The sequence below is a fragment of the Sinohyriopsis cumingii genome, chromosome 14 (assembly GCF_028554795.1).
Source record: "Sinohyriopsis cumingii isolate HCF-2022 chromosome 14, ASM2855479v2, whole genome shotgun sequence".
In the NCBI taxonomy this organism is placed as follows: domain Eukaryota; kingdom Metazoa; phylum Mollusca; class Bivalvia; order Unionida; family Unionidae; genus Sinohyriopsis; species Sinohyriopsis cumingii.
The window spans coordinates 84,526,565-84,546,075 of NC_142974.1; the positions used below are offsets into that span (position 1 = coordinate 84,526,565).

The 19,511-nt window shown below is 35.0% G+C and overlaps 1 long non-coding RNA gene across 3 annotated transcripts; it reads right to left on the minus strand.

The window, feature by feature from the left end:
• Nucleotides 1-571: 571 nt before the first annotated feature.
• On the minus strand, nucleotides 572-19,013 carry LOC149784267 (uncharacterized). Of its 3 annotated transcripts, none has more exons than XR_016413828.1 (3): nucleotides 11,625-12,803; nucleotides 2,961-3,354; nucleotides 572-1,371 (listed from the first exon to the last, which is right to left on the minus strand). It is a non-coding gene; the product is annotated as an uncharacterized LOC149784267 (long non-coding RNA). The 3 variants fall into 3 exon arrangements; XR_016413826.1 differs by having other exon boundaries at nucleotides 2,943-3,354; XR_016413829.1 differs by lacking the exon at nucleotides 11,625-12,803 and adding an exon at nucleotides 18,929-19,013 and having other exon boundaries at nucleotides 572-3,354.
• Between the last annotated feature and the right edge of the window lie 498 nt (nucleotides 19,014-19,511).

Sequence of the window (19,511 nt, forward strand, 5' to 3'; positions counted from 1 at the left end):
GTGGTGTATGTGTGTTCGTTATAATCTAATCCCAACCAGCATGTTACGGTGTCATTTGAAACAATAGTTTTATTTGATTAATAACCCCTGAGTCTATTATTATCCTGCGTTCATATTTATTTTAACAGCCATGTATTAGTCATCTGAGGTTATAAACGTTTGCACAGAATTTATTTCATAGTTCCACTAACGTTTACATGATGAGGAAAATATAGCAGAAACGTTTGTTATGACGTATCAATTGTTATCTTACGTCAATAAATGCAATACACATCTGATTGAACTAACTAGTGATTCAGATGTTTTACTGTAATAATAAACCTCCTGTGACAGGATTTGCTGGACCATTATTTTGTGTATCTCATTTATAACGTTGATATGACTGATCTGATCAATCGCACACGCAGACCCATATCTATCTATATATCTATGTATATATATATATATATATATATATATATATATATATATATATATATATATATATATATATATATATATATATATATATATATATATATATATATATATATTTCTGTGATGTGTTCTTGCACATGTAGAAGAGGGGTACAAGTTATTTTCAGAACGAAAGTGAATAAGAACGATGGTTAGTATTATTAACTTCTTTGACGAGATTGTAAAATGAAATGTGCCTGCACCAGCCTACTCTTTCCGACATCGATAGAGTCAAGAGGAAGATAGAGAGTGAAATGACAGAATACCCTGGGTCAGTCGTGCAAATATTACAAAGTCAAAGTATATGGGTACATAATTAAAACAAAGACAAACGTTATGTTTGATGCTGGCCACTTTCGTGACTTTGTATTGAATATAAATGATCTTAGTGAACCTGATATTTGCTATGTATTTGCATCATAACATAACTATGTGGACAAAGTGTATAGCGTAAACGTGCTAAGAACTTAAACAATGAGACATAGCATATAATACAGACATTTTTGGGGCCTGCAACCGCCATAAACAGAAATACAGCAAATAGAGCTTGCTGAATTTCTGGCAGCCACAAAAAGGAGGGTGGGGCAAGCAACAAAAGTGTTCAGCATCAAAGAAAAGATAAATGTGGATCAAAATTAAACCGATGAATTCTGTATTGCCGGGGCAGTTGAGTACCCTCTTACTCCCCGCTAGTTAGGATATATCCAGCATGTATGGAGGATTGGAAAGAAACTTTAAAACGGAGGCGCGTACTTCCTGAATGTGATATTGGTTTTCCGGAGCTGTTAGAGTACCCTCGTACGCTCCTGGCGGTCGAAAAGATAGGTAGACACAGATTAGTCCGGGTCGAGTGAATGATATCCCAGCAAAGCACAGTCGATGCCTATGGTTCTAAGTCTGTGAAACCCACGAGACCTGAAAGAGGAATTAGCACACAAGGCGGAATGGCGATCTTACAAAAAGTGATTAAAGGGTTAGAAACTGAAACCTTTTTACCTAACCTTATGCATTTCTCAAATGCATCTGAAAAAGCCATATTGATTATTTAAACTGATAGAGAGAACACGGTCAAATTGTTCGATGTGAACTCTTTATATAGCGTCCAAGTCAGCTTACCCAGTGCATGTCATGCCCTGACCAAGCTATTTAATTTAAGGCAAGAGTACAAATTTGCTATCAACTGCTGGCTTAGTGCAGGTGGCAGACATATACATGGACATATTTTCAAATCCATCAGATAAAACATATATACATGAAACTGAAGAAGCGAAATGTACAACAACCAATGTTTTTGAAAAATTAAATTCTTTTAAGAAATAATTATGTTGTATATTATATCGGTTTTTTTTCCTTCTTCTTTTCTATGGATTAAATAAATACGTCTCATCAAATCTCGGCAAGTGATTGCCATTTCAGGACCATGAAAAGTAAGGTGGGGCTAGTTAAATGTAAGGTGGGGCTGGTGATGAGAAAGGTGGGACAAGTGAATTTTCTGAAACCACTTGTCCTGGACTAGTGGTCAAGAAAAATATTTTTTCAGCCCTTGGAAATGTATGAGCTTTGTGTCATTAGAGGATGGTTTGTTTATGGTTTCAACTAAGGCTTGATTGTCAGTGTGAAATAGATACATTTATTGGATAAGTGTTTTCCCTAGACCACAACTGCCAGAACGATGGGGTATAATTCTAGAAGCGTTATATTTTTTTTATATGCCCATGTCTGATCCCAGATGCCATATAAATAGTTTGTGACCCGGATGGCACTGTATCCGACTGAGGCAGAAACATGTCGGAGGTCAGCCAAATGTCAGGTAATAATAAGGATCTACCGTTAAAACCGTTTAAAACGTTTTGCCAGTCCCATAAATCTTCCTTCACCACTTTTGTTAATCTAATGTGGTTTTGCGATGCTAATTGTCAAGTTGATGAGTCGCCTAAGGAAAGCTTGTCGCGGCAAAACAAGTGTGCAAGAAAAGTTACGAGTACATATGATGGATTGCAACCACTTGAGGGTGATTTTATTTCAAGGAAGATATAAATGTAAGAATTTATTACAGTTTTCTAGTCTGTCCGTGGGAAGGCGAACCTCCATTCGTATCAGAGTTACAACATCGTTGTTGACGTAGGAAATGTTTGATATGATATTGCATGGGACAAATATGAATACTATTGATGCATTTGATATGTCTGTTTTTGCCATAAAATCCCCCTACCCAGGTGTTTTATACATTTAGCGAGCATACTGTGATATGGACGTTCCTATTTTTTTTGGAACAGTGCTAAGTTCAGGGCCAGTACTATGCGTATCTAACTGAAATTTGAAACTAGCATCCTGCGAGTTATTCATGAGGGTAGAAAAACCTATGTATGAGTCCGCCCATTTGTTTGCCTTAACTGCATCAGGGATTAGAGTTGGAGTAAACGACAAGCGTACAAATTTTGATTGTGAATGCCCCCCGGAGGCAGAAACGATTTGGACAACGTTACCTGTATCCACCGCTGTACCTGTAAGTGAAGCCTTGGTTTCCACTATGGCGCGGGAGACCACGGATGTTGCTGGTTTGTTTTCTATTGCTACGGAGGGTCCAAGTTGAAACCCAGTTTGTGGACCATTTTCCATGGACGGCCTGCGCATAGCTACCAGCTGATCATATCTTGGCATGGATCTCCTGTGTCACATGGGTGCTGAGCTTGTCGGAGACCTCTTGCGTTATAACATTAAGAAGATTGGGGTCCGTCCAAGCCCTTTCGCTAGATGATCCAGGTTGAGGGATGGTGGCCGTTGGCGTTGACAATGGTGCCTTCTTTATGGGCCTATTCACCGCCTCTTGGATTTTGGACCTTGATTGTCTGGCTCTTCACTGCCATTTGCAACGCAGCCCTCTATGTAAGGGGCATGCTGTAACGAATGCCAGAAAAAGTTATTTACATACATTTCACTGTATTACTACGTAGCAATCGTTGCAAATGAATAACCCTTATTGGAATGTTATGAACACCACTGTTCACTGTAGTGCGATGAGGCACAAACTTGGTAATATGAAGAAAGACACAATGAAGAAAAGAACCAAATTTGAACGTTATGAAAAGTATGGGTCATTGTTTTAAGGATCGGAATGCAACATCACCAGTATCAACAAGTCAGTGGGCCTAAACGAGCTTGGAAACACAATACCCATTAACATGGAACGAAGTGTTGGAAGAAGAAAGCATGAATGACTGACTAATCACGTGTCAAGTAGTGAGGTGCGTGACCCAAGTACGCCAAGCATGAAACTCGTAGCAACCGTAAAAGATAAGGAACCAACTGGTAAACACACATGTCACTGATACGTAATCAAATGTTAAACATACAATCCAATGGTACGGAACCAACTGGTAAATACACAAGCCAGTGATACGGAATCGACTGGTAATCACAAAATCCAGTGGTACGGAACCAACTGGTACACACACATGCCACTAATACGGAATCAACTGGTAATCATAAAATCCAGTGGTAGGGAAACAACTGGCAATCACAAAATCCAGTGGTAGGGAACCAACTGGTAAACACACAAGCCAGTGATACGGAATCAACTGGTAATCATAAAATCCAGTGGTACGGAACCAACTGGTAATAAAAAATCCAGTGGTACGGAACCAACTGGTAAACAAATAAGCCAGTAATACGGAATCAACTGTGAAGCAGAAGGCTAACATAATGTCCAGTAGTACGGAATAAATTAAAAGAACAGAGTCCAACTAAACACTGCTAAGCCCGAGAAAGCCACACAAGACCTCACAAAATCATGTCAAGTCAAATCAAGAAAGCGCACTTACATTGTCAATCCGATTGATGAACAAACCAACCAAATCGAAAGACCACTTGTCAACACAATTATGCAGAACGAAAGGACCGAAAATTGGGCGCCAGTCCTAAAGTATTAAAGTATGACACCATCATGTTGGAAATGTTTGTTATTATTCCACAAACGGCTCCTCAAACCGACCATCGACATAAAATGCAATCTTCCAATATGTTACAACGTCTCGTCCATAATCGACACAACATAACAATGGTACACAAAGACAGAAAAAAGCGTTATCACAGGGTTCAAAAAGAATTTAAGAATGACGAATTCAAAGACGTTCCAAAAATTTCCAAGACCTAAGTTCGCTAACATTTATTGTATATGAGAAAACAAAGAATACAAAATAATATAATATTGTTTAATGATTAAATGAAACTGAACGGGTCTTCAAAAGAAAGAAGCCAGAAAAAAACTCTACTACATCTAAATCTAACAACATTGGACAATTTTATTTTTGATTATATAATTAAATTAAAATGTTTGATATTTTTCAATTTTCAGATACTTTTAAAGACCCCAGAGTAATCAGTTTGATTTTCCGAAACTTTCAAGGCCTTGAAAATGGTACCTAATTTTTCCCAAACGGTCAAAGACCTTCAGAGACAATATGAACCCTGGTATTAGAACGGTGCACCTAGACTGCAATATTAGACCGATGAATAAATCAACCAAGCCAAAATTCTGGGATTATACATACACCCCATTGTTACACCGCGAATTCGGAGATAATTAAATTGGCTATTTGAACTTAAGTGCAACAATTTGGCACACTAATGCAATGCCATTTGAGCTGTTAAAGCTTGCAGCAAACGTGGAGTCGTTCGCAATTACTCTTAGTCTATTATATATATGAAAGGAATTTATGCACGAGACGATGGGAAGTATATATACGTTTAACTTTATGATTTAAAGATGCGCACGACAGAAAGATCGAGCCAGATAATCGACTCGGTGCAAATTCCATAAGATGAGGAAGGTAACTAACCAAGTGAGCCGATAACAACGGAGAGAAAATTTCTTCAGAACAAAGGAAACAAGTCCGCAGCCCATAAGGAAATTGGCTCAACTGAAGCCGCGGTCCTTATCAAAGAGAATCCCTCCGCACGTTGCCGGAGCGAGAGTATTGCGATTGGCTATACGTAATACGTGATTAAAAGCTTTAAATATATTGGCCCTAGACAGCGCGTTACCCGACAAATCTGGCGGGAAATTGTAAACCCAATCGCACAACCCATAAATGTCCTTACGCGGGCGCAAATCGTTATATATATATAACGATTATATATGTATGTATGTATGTATATATATATATATATATATATATATATATATATATATATATATATATATATATATATATATATATATATATATATATATAACGATTTACGCCTGCGTAAGGACATTTATGGGTTGTGCGATTCGGTTTACGATTTCCCGCCAGATTTGTCGGGTAACGCGCTGTCTAGGGCCAATATATTTACATTTAGATATACGTCTCGTTATCTTGGTTCTGACGATTCCTCATTTTCTAGGTTTCTATCGTTCAAATTGAGTCTATCCTGAGATAATTATTTTTGCTTTTGCGTATGTCCTTCGCCAACAGTCTTTTCTTACAATATACATTTTGCACAATATAAATACAGATCTAAAGAAACGAGATATGATTATTATAATATAATTATGGCTGTAAAAAAACTTCTATTGTTAGAGTATAGTATGAGGTTCCTTAGGTTTGAAGTGGTATTTTCCAAAAGTCATTATTATTCTTTCATTGTTCTAAGTGCTTTGCGGAAATTGAGGCGATAGACGCCACAACAGTTGAAACAAAAATAGTCATGCGCTTTTTTCTAAACTAATATCATTGCCATCGAAACGCCGATTTTTAATGGACTATTCATATTGTAATGTTATCATAGGAGAAAGGAAGAACATTGTAATGTTGTCTTGTCAAATAATGCCTCTACCGCATACAAACTACACCCATATCATTACGTTACTCAATGGATACGTTGTTTCTTTGTAATAGTGCGTGTAACATCAAAATCTCACTTGAATGTCCTTGTTATATTCTGCTGATGTTAGTAGCTAAATTCATTTCAGTGCTCTATAAGTAATCACATTTTCATATGCACAATAATCGTTCACCTGCACTATCCATTACCAACATAAGAATCATATAGCTCTGCCTGAAGTCTAGGAGGGTATTAATTTCGACCGGTATTTCAGCCATGTTGATGAAAATGTGACCGGAAACAGTTTACATTGTGCTTGTATTCGTTTCATTTAATTTTCGTTCAGTTCCAACCTGAGACATTCTTACTCTCTGCTAATAAATGACTTCATTTTAAATTAATACCAAAAGATAAAATATAATACTAATAATTATTGACGATTTCAAAGCGCGACGTTTAAAAAGAGACCTTCTGTAATCCAGGTCACAAGAATATTAATCACACCAACTACAATTAGTATGAAATGTATCAATATTAGTATGTAATATATCAGTATTAGTATGTAATGTATCAATATTTGTATGTAATATATCAATAGTTGTATAAAATATATCAACTTTAGTATGTAAAATATCAATATTAGTATGCAATATATGAATATTAGTATGTAATATATCAATATTAGCATGTATTATATCAATAACGGGATTCACTATGAATATTGTCTATAAGAAGTGTGCCAAAAGAGTCATGAAAAGGGTGTTGTTATAAACGTAATAAAATGTGTCACTAGATGCAGATTACTCGCAGAAAAGACGGAGAACGTCTAGTAAATAAAATTGGCGTATATTACACGATTTTATATATATATACATCCTTACAGATACTCAAAAGGCACGTAATAGGTTTGACTGTCTACGTTAATTGTACTAATTAATGCACACATACTATAGTATATGAATGAGTAGTCATAGCGATGTTTAAAAACTCGTCGAGATTGACACGGATAAGCGATCCATGTTGTCGAGTTGTCGTGTACTTTTTACTGTGTACTAGGGGACAGCAAAGTAGGTGTATGGTCCTTTCCGTGTTTTACAATACAATTCATATGTTACCATTCAACGTTACAAAACATTTTATAAAATACATTAGTTATTTTGTTCTATGTTAGACATTTCGTGGATTCACTTAATTAAGCATACAAATTTTAATGTTTTTATCTTCCGATAAAATATAAAATAAGTCTCAATGATTATATCAGATCAATAATCATGTAAATAAAGATGATGTTCAGCTGTCACATAAAGGAGAAAATACTAAAATGAAGAATGTATTAATCAAACATATTTGTACAAATTTATGCCAAATTTTCATGTCCAAAAGGGATCCAAGAAAACTGAGTGAAAACGAGTATACATTTAATAAACAGTCTCTTGTCTTGTGTATCTGATACATACGTTATAATTTTAGCGACTGGAAAGGCACACACATTTTAAACTTTCGTGATTATATTTTGAATCGGAAGCTGTTATGGTTAGAATGATATTAATCTGACAACTTAAAATGCTTTTAATGTTTTGAATATTCATTGTTATCAATTTAAATGAAATTTAAGAAACGAGAAAGTTTGGTAAATATGCATCTTATTTTAAGCACTCTTATCTGTATTTGTCATAACTCATAAAAGCAAAACGCAAACATGATTTGATTTTAATTTATGTTAAATTATTTCAAAATATCTAATCATACAATTTTCAATAATTTTCCGGGTATAATTTTATTTGTAAATCATAAAAAATACTTTCAAATACGAGATCTCTTGTAACGTGTGTATTTTGCTTGCGAATAAAGGTTTTGAGTCCATATTTGTTAGTAAATATAAACAAAATATGGGTTAATTGGTGTTGTTGAAACTTTTACAGTTTAAATTTCAGATATTTCTCTGTAAAATAACAAAATAAAGTTGTTGTGTCTAGATCATTTTTTTTCTTCCATTTTTATACGCTTAATTGCGCCTCATTGGTGAATTTGGGTCTTTTGACCTTGGGAGAAAATGAGTGGAATAAAGAAAGCTCTGTGTGGTCCCAAATAGACGGGACCGCTCCGGTGGCCTAGTGGTTAGAGCGTCCGCCTCGGAAGCGGAAGGTCATGGGTTCGATCCCAGTCCGATTCATACGAAATACTTACAAAAAGTGTACTTACAGCAGCCTCGCTTGGCGCTCAGCATTAAGAGGGTAGTGTTAGGACTGGTCGGCCCGGTTTTAGGATAATGTGACTGGGTGGGACATCATGCCACATGTCTGCGGCATGATGCCCTAGTGCTAGACATCAATATAAACTGTCACACTGCAGACATCGTTGCAATATGACCGTAGCTTTTTTAAAGCTACGTTAACAATCCAAATAATACAAACACACACACACACACACACTCACACATTCTTGTATTTGGTGGATATAGAGGACTTGTGTATGGAACCGCGTACCGAGGACATTTGTTCTGGCGATGTTAGAGCAAAATCAAATACTGTTTGAGGCAGTACATTAATAGGAAATGGTGATGTATCAAGGAGGGAACTGTATTATCAATTCTAAGGAATATGAAATTTAGCAATGCAAGCGAGGACGCACACGTATACACAAATGTTCTGTATAATCCATACAAACTTAGGACGCATACTATTTGACACAATCACGGAGACAGTGGACATTCGTACATTATGATCAACAAGGACATATTTGCACATCTAATCCAGTCTTAACAATCAGTAAGACCGCTCAGGTGGCCTAGTGGTTTGAGCGTCCGCCTCGGATGCGGGAGGTTGCGGGATTGAAGCCAGGCAGAGCCATAACAAAGACATGACAATGGTACTAACAGCTGCCTGGCTAGTCGCTCAGCATTAGGAGGTTAGTGCTATGACTTAGTCGGCCTGGTGTAAAAATAATGTGACTGCGTGTGACATCAGGCTACATGTATGTGGTGTAATGCCCCAATGATAGACATCACTATAAACTGCCACACTGCAGACAACGTAGCGATATGATTGAAAGTTTGTTAAAGCTACGTTAAAATCAAATCTAAATCACATATTATTGTTACGTGACTGTAACCTCTATAAGGGTTTCGACTACAACTGGTCTTTAGGGCAATTCCATTTTTTTTATGGGAATATATATCTTGTTGTTATTGACGGACTGCTGAATTTATTGATTTACTGATTGTCCTGCAATTAGACTTTGGTACGACATAACACGCTTCAGACTAATCCATCGCTTTGGAGATCATCTCGTAATAAATTTGGAATATGCGCATTTGGTTGTAGAGCCCCGTTTTAAGGGATTCTTGGATTTGTGTGATTACTTGTTTGATTATTGGAACTCGATGCAATGGACACATTCCTTGGCCTAAATTACTAGCCACTGAGTAGGAGCAAATGTCAAGGAGTGAAGTATTAGTGAGTTTCCATGATGCCATGGTTGACTTTTAGTGAATTCAGGTCAAAACCACATGGGTGTCCCTATTAAAACCTAATGATGTACATTGGTTGTGTGACTGCATTGGCAGTATTTACGGCAGAAGACCAGTAAATTACACAAAAGAATAAACAAGAAGGGACTCGGCAGATACCGTTTATGTTGCCATGGTGGCAAATGTGACGCAGTTGTACTGGCGAAATGTGCCTTGAAACCGTGAATTGACTGGCCTAAGGTGGCGCAGGAAAAATAGTTCCCTGTGTTAGAGGATAGTTGTATAGTTTCTACGGAGTGAACTACTGACGGTACGGAAAGCTGATGAAGAGAAACCATGCAGATGTGCGGTTGATATATATTTGGCAATTTTTGAGATCTGTGTTCTTGCATTGATTAGCGAAAAATTTATGTATAGAATGGACACGTCGGACTTTCTAATTTATAACCGAAGTTGTAAAGAAGTCTTTGGAAATTTGGGGTAAACTTATGACTTCTAATATAATCGTGCCAGGGATTGATACTGTTTGGTCAAGCAAATACCCCTGGATTATAGCAGTACTATTTCGCTGGATTAGATCATTTATGGCAGGAAACTCGCCTTATTGGCAATGACTATTTGTGAAAGATTGATTCATTGTTCAGTTATTATTATAAGTAAGAAACTCGTCGATTACAAGCATGTCTTCATCTAGTCTCGGCATCGTTCTGTCTTCATTTTCTAAGTAAGTTATGTTAATACTTTGGTTGAAATCCTCGTAACTTTTCCAACAAACTTACTTAACTTAACGTCATATCCGTTAAAAACTGTTCGTAGGTGCGGGTTTTGGTCACTGCGTGTGATTGGTCAATCAACTTATTGTTATCAATTAAGATACTAAGTTAAATATTGTGAACCCATGAAAGCACTTGTATATTACGTATGTTTTCAGTTTTGCGCAACTACTACATCGACATCAGGATTAACCTGTTGCATTATTATGTGGAGTATAACAATTCCGGCATAATCATGACTCAAGGAAACTTCCACTTCTGTCCCTCATGCACTGGCCCTATACTCCAAAACAGTAGTAGTAATTTACAGCAAGTGATGTACAATACATATGATAATTAATTTGTGATGTGCATAAAGTCATTTGTAAGAGAAATATAATCCTCACGAAAATACATATTTGAGGGTATTGTGTGCGGACAAACAAGAGAAAAGGGGTTACACCACACCACTGATGAGCCGCTGGAACCGAGGTAACAACGTCTGTTCATCTACGTCGCATTTTACTTGCTCCAAGACCGATGCACTGATCTAAAACTTAAATCAGTTTAATTGTAACGCTGTTTTCAGCTGATGTTAATATTTTCGTGCACTAAATATATACAAAAAAATGATATTACAATTTTGTATGCAACAGAACTATTCCTTATAAGACAAGACTACATGACAAGAATTTCAACTAATAAATGCATTGCTAGATTTCCATGTTCAGACGCTGTAATTTGATATCATATGACATTGACTCACAACAATAGTGTTATTTGTTCAAAATATCTCAACGTCTGATATCACGGAGTCAAGGATAGGTGTATAGTATCCTTAAAAAGAAACATGTTGACAGTCAGTAGGTTTCCATCCGTATCATTTGGGCAGGTCTGAAAACCTATTCAGTAGAATATATGGAATAAATGATGTATCGGGTATTAATAATTAATTCTGACTTGATTATCTACACTTATCAAAACATACCTGCCCACTTGTTACATGAGAATTAAAAAAATATAGTAATTACGTTTTCTGAACATGTATATTTTTCTAATGTATGGTCAAGACTCCAATAGATCAAAACCTGAGTCTAGTGTGAAACACTTACAATCTCTTTTACAAAGTAAATACCTACCTTAAAATCATTATATTTTCAACACAAGTTTCTTGCATTCCATTCGAAACCACCTATCCATGACACCATACATAAATGGATTTACCATGACATGTATTGCAAACGTTCTCCAGAAAAGCTGATAAAACATTGTGCTTGTATTGTCCAGATCTTCTATGAAATGTTCGTCGTAAAAGGTAAATAGTTTCAGAGAAAGAAACGGCGCAAAACTCAACACAAAGAAAGCTGTGACAGCAAAGAGCATCTTGGATGCGCGTATGATCTTTGTTGATTCAGCTTTCCTTTCAGGTTTGTTCTTCTTGGTGTATTCATTCATGCATTTTCCAGAATCATTGACGTTTGTTTCATCATCAACTATGTTGTTCTGATCTTGCTTTGCAGGAGTTCAGACCATTCCTAATCCATTCGCTTCCGATGTGCAATGTGATGCATTGGGTTCGATAGCATGTGATAACGTGCCTTCCCTTGAATGTTTATGCTTTCTGATTTGACGCCATACCAATGTATAGAATACAGATATTGTTGCAGTTAAGATATTGCAAACACTGTAGAGAAAGATGACATACACATTTGGAAACAGCGTATCCATGTAAATATCATCGATAAAACATTGAAACATTGTGATATTTTCAACTCCGGTTTACACGGTGTCTCTTCCGTACAATCACTGATAGAACTAGGACAGACACCACAATATTGAAGTAAGTAAATGCGCGGAGACCCTTGCAAGCCAGTTCATTTTCAAACGTGTAGATGGGTTAAAACTACGATTAAAAATGGATCGCAAATCATGCAAAATGTAATATCCGCCAAAGCCAAAAAAGGTTATAAAATATCTGAGGGTGGAGATTTCCAGTTTGAAAACGGATATATGGACATATAGAACAAGTGACCACCATTGTGATAGCAATAAATATAATTACGGAAGTAACAGTTGCACTTGTATGTCGTTGAGTTCATCTAACATCCAATTCCTTCCTTCTGGAGGATTTTTCAAAGGTATTAACATTGTAACGTAGAGTAAAATAGATAGACCACGGACGTCAATATCACTTGAAGTTTCGGAGAAGAAATTTTATTTTGTCCCACCTCTTACATAACTAAAGACTATTTGTTTCTTCTGTAAGGGCAAACAGCTTTTATGCTTGAGCAACAGCAATAGACAAGTTATCCAAATTTGTCCATGACTCAACAGTTAATCGGAAGCTATTGCAAAACAATGATCTGTATGCAATATGAATAACAGGATACTACCATTTGCGTGTCATGCCATTAACATGTTTTATAACGTAAACTACTCCTTTCAATTTAGCTTCAGACGTATGATGTCAGCTGATCTCAAAACCATAGATTAATTAATTGTTATGCGTAAGTAGATATCATACACATTTACATTATCAAAGTGACCAATGTTTGTAACTATGACAAATTACTCAACTTCCTTAGCTCATAGTTTTGGGCAACATCAATAAACCCTTGCCAGATTTGGAAACGATATCCAGCCTGTCTGCCTCTAATGTTGTCAGGACTAAAGAGGAAACACGAGACATATTAAAAATGAATTAAGAAAATGTCGCTGATAAATCGGACAATGAATTCATACGCTTGATTAGATTAATATCACTCTTTGCATTATTTTGTTATAAATTCTTCAGAACATGCAATGTTACTGTTTAGTTTAACATGCCCATGTAATAACAATTGTAAAATGCTCACCTATGTGTATATTTATATTCGTTAACAATAAACTACATTAAATAAAAAATATGTCAGGTTTTATCCAAACGTAAAAACATATCATCTTAATTCATTTTATCGCAAAATATTGAATTCCTTTAATTCTAATCGAGACATGTATTTCGCGTTCTCACCAAAGTATTGGTATTTGTGTTCTAATCATGTCAAACGATGTAAATAAGGCGTTTGACCCAATCTTTGACAAAGTACACTGCTTGCAAATTATAGCAATATGGTGTAGCATCCACGATAAAAATAGTAACTTGGTGAAAATATCATCTATGTGATCAGTGTACAACATATTTATATTGTAACCGTTATTCACAAGGTGCATATTCTCTGCTGATCTTCCACATGGTCTACTTTTACAGTTACTTTAGTTACTTTACTTGTATTGCGTGCCTGTGAAGTAATCAATATTATTATATCATCATGTATTCTCCGTTAACGTTACGTTGTCAGAATCGTTCAGTGTTTTACGCTACTGCATTCCTTCATATTCAAGTGCATAAAGGAACTATTGTCTATTGTAAACATTTAATAGACGCAGACGCCAGCACTATTTGTATGTAAACAAATCATGTACAATCGCGTAGTGGGTGCTCTACGTTTCGGGTGATTTAATTTCTTTCTGATTGAAATGAAGAAGATGTTTTGTGGACTGTCACATAACAGCTGCTTTGGCACATTCCGCGTTACCTTTTCTGATCTAATGTTTCTGATTTAGTCTAGCTATACAGCAGACACCAGAAAGGGTCCTTACAAATAACACTCAAGTGTCAAGGCATAATGGTGTTCTTTAGCTGGTAATAAAACTCACTTATTTCGACTGCAAGAACAAACTTAAAGACCCAATAATATTTGCTACCTTAAATATTTTCAGCACGCTTTTTATGTTTTCTAATTTCATGGTGTTTATTTCTTGTAATCATATAATTATATATGTTTTTTTTATATTATATGTGTTGTCTAATGTTGTAAAGAGCTTAGAGCTTCTAAAAATTAGGCGCTATACAAAGTCCTCTTTATTATTATTGTAAGAATGGCAAAACAATATACCTACAGTTTTACATCCTGAATTTCCTCCAAATGTATTTTCTTAGTCCTGCAAATCCGAATTGCACGATCCATATCATAGGTTCTCAACCTTAATTACACAGATCGAAATTGTACTGTAATATCGAATATATGTGCAATTACATCCTGCCTACTGCAATCAAAATGAAGTAAGAATCAAAGTCCATAGCGTCTCTTTGATAATTGCAGTTGAAAGAATTCATATTTTCCCCACTTTATGATTTCAAACATTCAATGTATTTCATGTGGAATTGTCACATATAAACCCAGTCTATAATCACGAAAATGCATTCATTCCTGATCAAATTGGAAAGTTGTTGCGATGCGCATTCATTCACAATATGACTTTAAATTTCAATTTTAACTAGATACGCCATTTTTTTCTAAATTTATGTCGAGCGGGTCACTAAGTTCATTTGTTTTTTGGGCGGCGTTATGTACATAGTAAAAATGTTGTTGTTGTGTAATGATGCACCTGTGCTTGTGTATTGAGTTTGGAATACCGCATACATTCAGTTACTTTGTTTCTTTTAGTGTGTTTTGTTAATATAATTAATCCTTCGGTAGAATAAGAAAATCAGCATATAATTAAAAGGTTACTTCATTTGTATGGGAAAATAGGAACTCGTTTTGTAGGATGGATATACTGCACTCCAAAGGTCGTGCAGTATTTACATCCGAAAAACTCTTTCATATTTTACAATACAAATGCATTAACCTATACAACTTGAAATAAATTATTAGACCATCATTCAAAGATGTCTTGACTATTAACATTTAAAATTGTATCATTTGACAAATAATTACTAAGTAACATTGATAGAGAGTCAGCATCATATTATTTTAAAATTTCAGTTTCATCTGTTTGAGCTCAAGTTCCATTTTCACAATTTATATACCTTACGTTTGACGCAAATACAAAGATGTTTATCACAATGATATCCTAATTACAAGCGAATCAAAATAGCCTCTCTATGAGAAGCTCATATATTTTCAAACATAATATGGTAAAAGATTTTTATAGTCTTATTCGAATATAAATTTCAGAGGATAACATACTGGGTACACTTGGGGGACAAGTTGAAATCATGCGATAAATACTCAAGTGGATTTGACATGGAAATGACATGACAGGGACGAATGAATATAAACGGAAAATATAATGGTATAATGGTGAAGTGAAACCAGTTATATCTATATGAATAAGGAAAAAGGTAATGCTACACAGTTTGTCTAGTTTATAAATGCTAAATGAAATGCAAAAAATTAGTGTATTCTTGTCATATATACAACAGTTCTTATTAAAAATCATTACTAAGGAGTTATCAACTTAATCCTGAATTTAGCTAAAAAGTAATTTTAGAACGAAATCATAAACTGCTTTTACCAGTTATCAAATACATTAAGGAAGCGAATATATGTTGAAAGTTATCTCGGGGATTGGATTCAAATGCACATATACACAACATACATTTTTATAAACATTGCTTTACCGTTCAAGTATTGATATGGGTAATGATCGTTTTATATTTTAATCGTGAACGTTCGTACAATCGTGTATGTGTCTACATTCTAGCCTGCACAATTTTGTGACAGTTTGAATTGTGTGCATTTAAGCATTTTGCCTTTTAACGATTTAGTCAGTGTTAATTTAATATTGTTTTGATTTGTTTGACATTTTGTATAAGGTTTGGACAGTTTTTTGCTTCCATTTACTTCCATTATCTTCTATTTCTTTCTTCTTGTTTCCTCCCTATGATAGTTTTGCTTCAGATTTTCGTCCTCAACATCTCTAAAGCATCCTACAGAGTAAAGAAGAGACTGATTTAATGGACATATAGGTTGATGTAATATTGTATAGATATGCAAGTATTATTCTCTACTGTTGAATACATTCAAGCATTAAGTGCTAGTGTTCAGATTAAGAATTATACTTGAATATAAAGGTATTTTAATATAGTTAATAAATATTCCAATAAGGTGTTATCAGTGTAATATATTTTCTGTGCCATAGTAATTCTTACAGAAGGCCGTATATATCCATTATGGTAGGTCAAGATAATTAAAACAGTACAGGAGTAGATAACGACCGTTACAAAATGACTATACGAAATTCAATAACGATACAGTAATATTTACAGATTAAATTAAAACCTTTGACGGTACACGAAAGATAATTACTCAGTTATGTCTGGTCCATGTCGTACGTTAGGGTTCAAAATACATTTGTTGGTAACAGTCCATTATTTGCTTCAACACGTTGATGATCGTCCCTCAATAAATATGTATACAAATTATTGTTATAAATTTCCCGCTGTATAATAAGTGCCATTGCGTAGGAGTACATTGTGATTTCAAGTGGGTCATAACTTCAATTGTCTGTGCGTCAATGTTATGCACAGGTTTTACACGTAGCTCTCGACGTTTTTAATAGTGGTTGCATTTAGAATGATACTTCACAGTAACATAGAGGTTATATTATTAATGCAATGTCATGCCTGCTGAAGAAGCCAGCAGATAAATCGAAAAACCTTTTGACCCCAAGTGTTATTGGCAACTTATATTCGAAACGAGCATTTTAACAATCACAGCCGAGTCCACCATCGCTCGATTAATTCATGCGGCTTTAATTATTATGAAGCACATATTATCAGGTCAACAATTAATCCCTCTAAATAGTGCTCGAAACTTTGCAGTTCTGAAGTCTTCCATTTTTATTTGGTACCAGCGTTAAGATATATCTAGAACGGAGGTTTGTCCAAAATAGGTAATTTATCATGATAATTGATTTGAGTCAGTTGAAAATGTTCATTCGATTGCAAGGTACTATATAAGCAGATGTGGCATGCTTTACTTTGGTGTGATAGTGTATTAACAAGCAGTACAGTCGTGAACATATTGATGTTCTGGAGCCTGAATAACAATGTCTGACCAAGCAAATTTAATACACTTTTGACACTGTCTGCCCATTAACATTTCATGAACCTAATTCATAACAATTGTGTGTAGCTCGTTCAAAACATGTGTAATGACTGCAAGGTTTTACTGTTGTAAACGCTAATACTACTATGTAATCAAGTGCAATATATACATGATTGTGTGAGTCACCGACCTTGTCTCTTACTGAAATTATATCTAATGAGTCATTTCTTAGAATGAAATATCTCATGATTACCTGTATACATACATACATACATACATACATACATACATACATACACACATACACACACAGACATACATACATACATACATACATACATACATACATACATACATACATACATATATACATACATAAGATCAATGGATATCTCATATTCTCCCCCAAAAGAAGGGATTGTAATATATTTTGGTTTTGTTTGGGTCAAATGCATTTTGATTGATCTTAATTGCAGTTCGTATTAAAACAGAAGATGAAATGGTGATGATAATGGTGACGAAGACGATGATGATGATTTCACAATCGCAATATCTCATCGTGAAATATGTAGGAGGAAATGTTGGCCGCTGATGTTAATGTATGTGGATGACTACCATGGGAAACGGTAGTTTGCCAGATTTCTTGGTTCCTCTTAGAATAGGAATCAGCCGATATAACCATGAAACAGGTATGGATGACATTAATGTACTGTGAAGCTTTGAGCACATCTAAGTTTATATCCCTGTACCCTCCAGACCTGTTATTGTACAATACGGCGGCTATTTCCTTTCTTGTGTGGATTAAATATTTATTGTGTACATTCATGCAGTTTTATGTTAGACTTGTAAATGAAAAAACACACATTGCACTTGGAACTTTTAAAAGCGTTCAAGGAATAAAGAATTTAAAATATAAGGGCTTATCCTCATCATGAAGCCAAATCAAGTTTGAAAGAAATTTTGCCTTCTTCTATTGTTTATAATATCTTGCCAAAATATGCACATTTATTTTAAATACAAGTTTTAGTTATTCATTCAGTGTCATACAACAAATATACCTATCCACCTTTATTTGAAATCTGATATATCAAGTCCTGTCTAATGTGAAATGAAGAATTTGTCCTGGTTAAGGCTTTGTCAAGATGGGGACAATCGGACAGCAATGGAATACAAATGCCACAATGTTAATATCATTCTTAAGCCGAATAATGTATCAATGAATACAAAATAAATAGCTTATGTAATATATGACAGTCTACAGAAAAGGTTGATAGAAAAGCAAGTTAGTGTCTTATTATGTGACAATATCGGACAAAATGAATGATTCCAAAGGTATGCAAACCTTGATAATAAATTACGTCAACAAAGGCATTATAGTACAAATAAGGGCAAACGAATTCAACACGAGGCTGCAAGTTCTTACATGAAAACTTCTTATGAAATGTCAGATACAGAACCGTAACTATGGTATATAATCAAAACAAATATGTAGAAATTCAGTTGCAATAAACTTCATGCAAGGTTTATGCATACTAACATAAACAAAAATTCAGTAAACTTATACATACGGCTTGGCAATTATCTAGAGGAATACGCAACAAATTTGTCCACATTAAATTCCGCTGCAGATACAAGGAAGCAATTATGCATTACTTTGTCCAAGGGAGATAAATTATACATCTACTTATCAGGCACTAAGTCACATATATAAATCAACGTATGTGAAGACACCCTATCATGATGAACATACCACAAATATTATGCATACATAGTCTACCGGTATATTAAGTATGATAAGTGCAAGATAGCTATATGCTATGGACTGAACATAATTAATACTCCCGTTGCACACCTCACGATTATAATACATTACACATAGTACAAGTACTTTTTTAGTGTAAAGACCGCAAAATGGTCCACCATACCATGTTTCCAGATCGCAAAATTGCTAGCGATTTACGATTCAAAAGTTTTTTTTAAAAAATGATTCTTTTAGGGACAACTATCTTTTTTTAATTTCAGAAATCGAAGCTTCCCATATCACTATGGAACGTTTCACGCTCTAACACATTCAAATTCACTAACAAAAATGTCATTATCTGTCCTAGACGATTTCTCACAAACATTTTTTTTTCATTTTCGCCCGACAAC